We start from the raw sequence: 7,904 nt of genomic DNA, 5'->3' as shown, positions 1-7,904 counted from the left end.
CTGGCATTGTCGGGGGCCACAGAATGGTCTATGGGTTTTGGTCCTGGTAGCCCACACAATGGTGACTTCTTGTCCTGATAGGGGTGCTTCCTTTTGTGCCACTACAGAATGTTCGGCCCCCAACCTCCATTTCGACCATGGGCTTGTGGGGGCCAAGTTGGATAGAGCCCGGTCTTTCCTAGTGGAATTCTACTCCTGCCAGGCCAATCAGGTCAGCCTCTAGTGGTTCTGCCCAGTAGTGGCTGGGTGGAGCAGAAGCTCCTGGCTCCCCTTCTGATGGATGAGCACTCATTTTTCCAGTGCCCGGATTCCTTACAGTAGGCACATTGGTCTCACCTCAGGGGCACCTTCCTTCTTGGTTCTTTAGTCCCTCCTTGTCTCTGTTTGGGCTTCTCCAGCAGGGCTGGTTGCCTCAAGGCAGTGGTCAGGAGAGCCGTCTCCCTTTTCATTCTTCGTTCTTCCTCCTTCTTGGCAGTGTGGTCTCCATTCACAAAGACCTTGTTGGCAATTTCTAACAATTCAGTGGCATTCTTTCCAGTGAATGCCTCTAATTTTGATTTCTGTCTGATGTCGGTTTGAGCCTGCCCACAAAGGCAGCATTGACTATGCGCTGGTTTTCAGGGGCCTCTGGGTTGAATGGAGTGTAGACTGTGAAGGCCTTGCAGAGTCCTTCAGAAAAATCAGTTGGACTCTTATCTCGTTTCTGCAAGACCTCAGAAGTCTTTGTCCTGTTTGTAGGCTTCTTGGCCCCTGCCCTTATCCCTTGGAGGAAGGCAAGTCAATATCTTTCTAGACGATTTCTTCCTTCCTCTGTGTTTGGGTCCCAGCATGGTTCTTCATCAGGCAAGGTTTCCTGTGCCCAGGCTTCTACAACTAGGTGTCTAGCTGGGAGTTGAGTCTGGAGCCATTTCCTGGCTTCAGTGACAATTTGTCGGTATTCTGTGTTGAACAAGGTGAGGAGGAGCTGTTTACAGTTAACCCAGGTGGGGTGATGAGTCTGAACTATGGATTCTAGATCAACCATTGCCCAAGGCTTTTTGGAATATGGCGGCATGTTATGTTTCCAGTTGAGGAGGTCAGTGGTGGAGAATGGCTAATAGTAGAAGACTGATCCCCCCTCTTGTAGGGTCCTGTCAGAGCCTATTCTCTGTAGACCCCTTGTCTCCTGCAGTGGCACCTGCATTGCTGCTGGGGGTCTCGGTCCTTGGGCTTGGGCCGCTGACTTAAGACGTCTTCCCACAGGCTCAGGTCACCCTGGTTGTGGCGGTGGGCTAGCTGCAGGGGTAGCGGGGGTGAGATCAATGGAGGCTGGCTACCGGGTAGGTGAGGTTTCCCATCTTCAGGGAGTGGGGCATGGGGGGCATATGGTGGCGTCAGTGAAATGGCTTCCTCTGAGTCTCCTTATAATATGGGGGGCCGCTGTACTTTTCGTGAAATCTTCCTTTCATTTTGTGCCATGAGGACCTTACACTGTCCCTGACCAGAAATGCAGAACCGGACCCAGGAAGGCTTGATCTGAGCTATTTCCAACCATTGGTCTATATAAGAAAACTGGTTCGGGTCCAGGGCTTCCTGTGACTACCTTAAATACGGCCTGGACCATGGGAACATCAAGGGTGTCTTCTGAGGTCCCTCTACACCAAAGGTGGGCCATTCTAATTCATAGAGGGTGTGCAACTTTCCGGGGTCAATTTTACCCCATAATTTCCTGAGAACCCTTTCTTAAAGTTTTTAATCATACATTCCAGAACAGTGGGTTTTGAGGAACCTCCACCCATGATGGTGTCCAAAATGATGAACTAAAACCCTCCTAGTGAACTGTGTTGTGAGACAAAGGGGCGGGGGGTTCTTTCATGTCATCTGCCTGACCACTCCCCTTGTGGGGAATTAGGTGCCTCTTAGCATTGGCAGGTCAGTATAAGCCCCTGACCTGGATCAGGTTTGCTAGGAGGGACAGTGTCCCTCACAACCTGACACTGCCCTAAGCCATATGAGGTCACCACGGAACCTCAGGTTGGGACTCACTCAGGCTCCATAGCTGATGCCGTGGAGCATGGTCACACACACACACTGCACACAGATTCACACAGAGTTCAAGACGCCCTCCCCAGGAGTCCTCTATCCTATGTGGTGACCATGCCTCTCGGGAAGTGATCACACTCCCCTTCTGTCTTAGAGGCGGGCCCGAACTCCAGTCTGATGTCCTAGTCCTGGCAGACTTTTCTGTCCTCCCTGGAGTCCGTTCAAGCACAGTGGTTGCTGACTACTGTCTGGCCAGGGAGGGGCGGGGTCCAGTGAAATCACCAGCAGCACATGTTCCTGTTGGGGGAACCGAAATTAGCGGCCTCCTCCACTGGCTTGTGACAACGGTGGCTCAAAGGGCCAGCGCAGCTGTCAGCTTCTTGGTCAGGGAACCAAATGTCATGGCAGAAATCAGGCTGGCGGGAAGCTACAAACCATACACATTTGGAGATTCAGAAAGAACTGTTTTATTCACACTGGTGCTGGCTCAGCAGAGTCCCCTCCAGAGGCTGGGCCTTGCGTCTAGGTTCTGACCTTCTTTTATACATGATAAGCTTCTGGGTATTCAGGGGTCTTTCCACACATGTGGCAGCCTGGGTCGTTGGCTGATGCAAGAAGCAAGCAAGATTACAGAAGCCAAGGGCGTGGTTATGGTGGAGCAAGTAAGGGCAGGGTTATCTGCTCTTGGCTTGCTTTCTCATCCATAGTGGGTGTATCAGTTTACAATCTTATCAGCAGTGTACAAGGGTACCCTTTTCTCCATATCCTCACCATCATCTATCTCTTATCTTTTTGATGATGACCATTCTTATAGGTGTAAGGTGACTTTGATTTGCATTTCTCTAATGACTAGTGATATTGAGCAAGTTTTCATGTATTTGTTGGTCTTTTGTATATCTTCTTTAGAAAAATTTTATTCAGAGACAATTCTCCAAAAAAGACACACAGATGGTCAATAAACATATGAAAAGATGCTCAAAGTCACTAATTGTCAGAGAAATGCAAATGAAAACCACAATGAGATATCACCTCACATGTCAGAATCACTATCATCAACAAATTTACAAATGACAAGTGTTGGTGAGGAGAAAAAGGAAGCCTCATGCATTGTTGGTGGGAATGCAGATTGGTGCAGCCACTAACGGAAAACAGTATGGAGTTTTCTGAAAAAAATAAAAATGGAACTGCCTTATGACCCAGCAAGTCCACTTCTGGGGAAACACAAAACACTAATTCGAAAGAATATATGCACCCCTGTGTTCATTGCAGTGTTATTTACAACTAGAAGCCCGGTGCACAGATTTGTGCACCAGTGGGGTCCCTTGGTCTGTCCTGTGGGGATCAGGTCAAAACCGATCTCTGTGTCCGGGCTGCAGGTGAAGCAGATTCGGGGCCGACAGTGCCCCAGCAGCAAGCTAACCCACGACTGATTCTGCGAGGAATTGGGCTCCCTCCTCTACTGATTGGAGCGTCAGCCCCCTGATAGCTACCAGACGATCAGTCAAATGGTTGGATGATTGCTTAGGCTTTTATATATATAGATAGATAGTCAATATATAGAAGCAATCCAAGACCAATCAGTAGATGAGGAAATAAAAAGCTGTGGTACATATATACAATGAAATATTTCTGGGCCATAAAAGAAGAATGAACTCTTATCATTTGCAACAGCATGGATAGACATAGAGGGTATTATGCTCAGTGAAATAAGTCAGTTAGAGAAAGACAAATACCATATGATTTCATTTATATTTGAAATTTAATAAACAAACAAAATTGAAACAGACTCATAGACACAGAGCAGACTGGTGGTTGTCACCGGGGCGGTGGGGCGTGGGGGCTTAGGGACTAGATGAAAAAGGTGAAGGGATTAAGAAGTACAAATTAGTAGTTACAAAATAGTCTTGGGAATATAAAGAATAGCATAGGAACTATGTCAATAATACTGTAATAACTATATATAATACCAGTTAGGTACTGGAAATATTGGGAAAAACGGGAGGGGGAGGGAGCACTATGTAAGATATATGACTGTGTAACCGTTATGCTGTACACCTGTAATGAGTACAAAATAATATTGAAACAAAACTGTAATTGAAAAATTAAAACTAAAAAAAGAAAAACGTCTATTCAGGCTTTTTGTCCATTGTAAATTAGATTATTTGCCTTTTTTTTAAATTTTTACTCTTGAGTTGTAAGTTCTTCATATACCAGAGGCCCGATGCACGAAATTTGTGCAAGAGTAGGCCTTCTGGGAGATCCTGGACCAGCATGTGCTGACTGCGCCTGCTCAGCTACGCCCCAAAGGTTTATTTTGTTTGTTTGTTTGTTTTTAATTTAATAAATCTTTATTGTTCAGATTATTACAATTGTTCCTCTTTTTTCCCCCCATAGCTCCCCTCCACCCGTTTCCCACCCCATCCTCTGCCCTTACCTCCCCCGCACTGTCCTCATCCATAGGTGTACGCTTTTTGTCCAGTCTCTGCCTGCACCTCCCACACCCTTTTCCCCCTGAGAATTGTCAGTCCACTCCCTTTCTATACCCCTGATTCTATTATATTCACTAGTTTATTCTGTTCATCAGATATTTTATTCACTTGATTTTTAGATTCACTTGTTAATAGACATGTATTTGTTGTTCATAATTTTTATCTTTACCTTTTTCTTCTTCTTCCTCTTCTTAAAGAATACCTTTCAGCATTTCATATAATACTGGTTTGGTGGTGATAAACTCCTTTAGCTTTTTCTTATCTGTGAAGCTCTTTATCTGCCCTTCAATTCTGAATGATAGCTTTGCTGGGTAGAGTAATCTTGGTTGTAGGTTCTTGCTATTCATCACTTTGAATATTTCTTGCCACTCCCATCTGGCCTGCATAGTTTCTGTTGAGAAATCAGCTGACAATCATATGGGTGCTCCCTTGTAGGTAATCAACTGTTTTTCTCTTGCTGCTTTTAATATTCTCTCTTTGTCTTTTGCTCTTGGCATTTTCATTATGATGTGTCTTGGTGTGGTCCTCTTTGGATTCCTTTTGTTTGAGGTTCTGTGCACTTCCTGGACTTGTAAGTCTATTTCTTTCACCAGGTGGGGGAAGTTTTCGGTCATTATTTCTTCAAATAGGTTTTCAGTATCTTGCTCTCTCTCTTCTCTGGCACCCCAATAATTCTGATGTTAGTATGCTTGAAGTTGTCCCAGAGGCTCCTTACACTATCTTCAAATTTTTGGATTCTTTTTTCTTTTTGCTTTTCCGGCTGAGTGTTTTTTGCTTCTTTGTATTTCAACTCTTTGACTTGATTCTTGCGGTCCTCTAGTCTGCTGTCAGGTCTCTGTATAATATTTTTTATTTCAGTCAGTGTATGTTTAATTTCTAGTTGGTCCTTTTTCATATCCTCAAGGGTCTCACTAAATTTATCGGCGTTTTCTAGGAAATTCTTGAAAAACCTTATAACCGTGGTTTTGAACTCTATATCCAGTCGTTTGCTTTCCTCCATTTCTTTCATTTGTGATCTGTTTCTTTGTCTCTACATTTTTGCTGCTTCCCTGAGTTGATAGAGTAGCTTTGTGTGGTAGGTGTCCTCTAGGGCACAGTGGCTCAGCCTCCCCAGTTCCCTGAGGTGGACACTCTTGGTGCACCCCTTTGTGGACTGTGTGCTCAGCCTTGTTGTAGTTAAGTCTTGATTGTTGTTGGCATCACTGGGAGGAATTGACCTCCAGGCCAATTGGCTGTGAGGATCAGCTGTGTCTACACTGGGAGAACTTCTGTGCTGGAGACACTCTTATGAAACAAGACTTGCAAAATTGCAAAAGCCTCTGTGCTCAGCTTGGATGGGGCGGAGTTTCAGGGCGGAGCAGACAGCCTTGGTTTCTCGTCAGCCCTGCCCTATGAGGCCCCTGGGTCTCAGTGTCCCTCGGTAATCGCTGCAAGCATCTCTGAGAGAAAGCCGCCCTCAAGTTTCGCCCACTGCCAGACATTCCAGTTTCTCCCCGAATGAGTCAGGTTTCCCAGAAACTTGCCCGGAACTGGAGTTCAGCGCAGTCGGGAGCTTTTGTCTCCCTCCCGCTTTAGAAAGCCAGCTGCGCACTCAGCCTCCCGTGCATTCAGCAGTCAGTCCTCTCTACACGCGCGTGCCTCTGGACCTCTGCCTTCTGCAGCTCCCAAGTCTCAGTGTGCTTTCTCTTTTTCTGACAGTCCAGATTCCCCCTGAATGAGTCTGGTTTCCCAGCATCTCGCCCAGGACTGGAGTTCAGTGCAGTCGGGAGCTTCCTTCTCCCTCCCGCTTTAGAAAGCCAGCCACGCTCTCAGCTGCCCATGCACACAGCCACCCATCCTCTCCATGTGCGAGTCTCCGTACCTCAGCCTTTTGCAGCTCCTCTGAGTCTCAATGTGCTTTCTTCTTTTCTTCTAGTTGTAGAATTTCCACTCAGCCAGGTTTCCTGTGGTTCTAGATGGTTCCTGTTTTGTATTTTAGTTGTAGGTTTGATATTGTTGTGCGAGGCAGCAGTTTAGGTGTTTACCTATGCCACCATCTTGGTTTCTCCCCACCCCGAAGGTTTTGAAACATGAATCCTTCACTATTCTTGATTTCCCTTTACTTAGGAATAGCTTCAGCTGCTCCAAAACTTAATGGAAGTTTAGAGGCACTAGTGGAAGGCAACACACAGTAAACTATATGGCTCAAATGAAGAAGAATGGAGGAGAATGGTGTGGGAGAGGAATATGAAAATGATTGACCTGCACAACCAGGGATACAACCTAGGGAGACAGAGCTTCACCTTGGCAATTAATGCTTTTGGTGACATGACCAACGAAGAATTCACGCAGGTGATGAATGGCCATTAAAACCAGAAACACAAGAAAAGGTGAGTGTTCCAGGAACCTTACATTGCTGAAATCCCCCCCACAACTGTGGATTGGAGAGAAGGCTGTGTAACTACCGTGAAGAACCAGGGATACTGCGGTTCTTGTTGGGCATTTAGTGCAACTGGTGCCCCTGAAGGACAGATGTTCCGGAAAACTGGCAAACTTATCTCATTGAGTGAGCAGAACCTTATGGACTGTTCTCAGGCTCAAGGCAATGAGGGCTGCAATGGTGGCCTAATGGATAATGCCTTCCAGTATGTTAAGTCCAACGGAGGCCTAGACTCAGAGGAGTCCTATCCCTATCATGCAAAAGTTGGACCCTGCAAATACAGGTCAGAGGATTCTGTTGCCAATGACACTGGCTTCTTGGACATCCCTGAGCAGGAGAGTGCCCTCATGAAGATGGTGGCAACCATGGGGCCCATCTCTGTTGCTATAGATGCTAGCCATCTTAGCTTCCAGTTCTATGAAGGTGGCATTTATTATGAGCAGCACTGCAGCAGCGTAGATCTAGATCACAGTGTTCTGGTGGTTGGCTATGGCTTTGAAGGAGAAGAATCAAGTAACAATAAATATTGGATTGTCAAGAACAGCTGGGGTAAAGATTGAGGCAAGAATGGCTACATAAAGATCGCCAAAGACCGGAACAACTAATGTGGAATTGCCACCGTAGCCAGCTATCCTACTGTGTGAGATGATGATGTAGATAAAGACTTGATTGAGAACAGGATATCCAGAGGAGGAATTTTTATCTTAAAACTGATCACATTTTACTTAATGGGATACAACATTTCAATCTTGAAGATCCAAACTGTGATTTGAATTCTGTGATGTAAAATGTTATCACTTCTTTTATAAGGATGTATAAACTTATACCTTTTAAAACAAAACTTAATTTTTCTTATTATTTTAAAAAAGAAGAGTAGGCCTTCTTTCCCCCGGCTGCTGGCACCGGCTTCCCTCTGGCACCTGGGACCCGGGCCAGCTTCCCTCTGGCCCTGGCTTTGTCCAGAAGGACGTCTG

General features: G+C 45.9%; 1 pseudogene across 1 annotated transcript; it reads left to right on the top strand.

Annotated features, from left to right (window-relative positions):
• Window positions 1–6,671: 6,671 nt before the first annotated feature.
• On the top strand, window positions 6,672–7,574 carry LOC308244608 (procathepsin L-like; annotated as a pseudogene). The gene has a single exon. The product of its transcript is annotated as a procathepsin L-like (transcript).
• The last annotated feature ends 330 nt before the right edge of the window (window positions 7,575–7,904 follow it).

The sequence above is a fragment of the Plecotus auritus genome, assembly GCF_963455305.1.
Source record: "Plecotus auritus genome assembly, chromosome: 3".
Taxonomy (NCBI): Eukaryota; Metazoa; Chordata; class Mammalia; order Chiroptera; family Vespertilionidae; genus Plecotus; species Plecotus auritus.
This window is presented reverse-complemented; position numbering and strand designations above follow the sequence as displayed.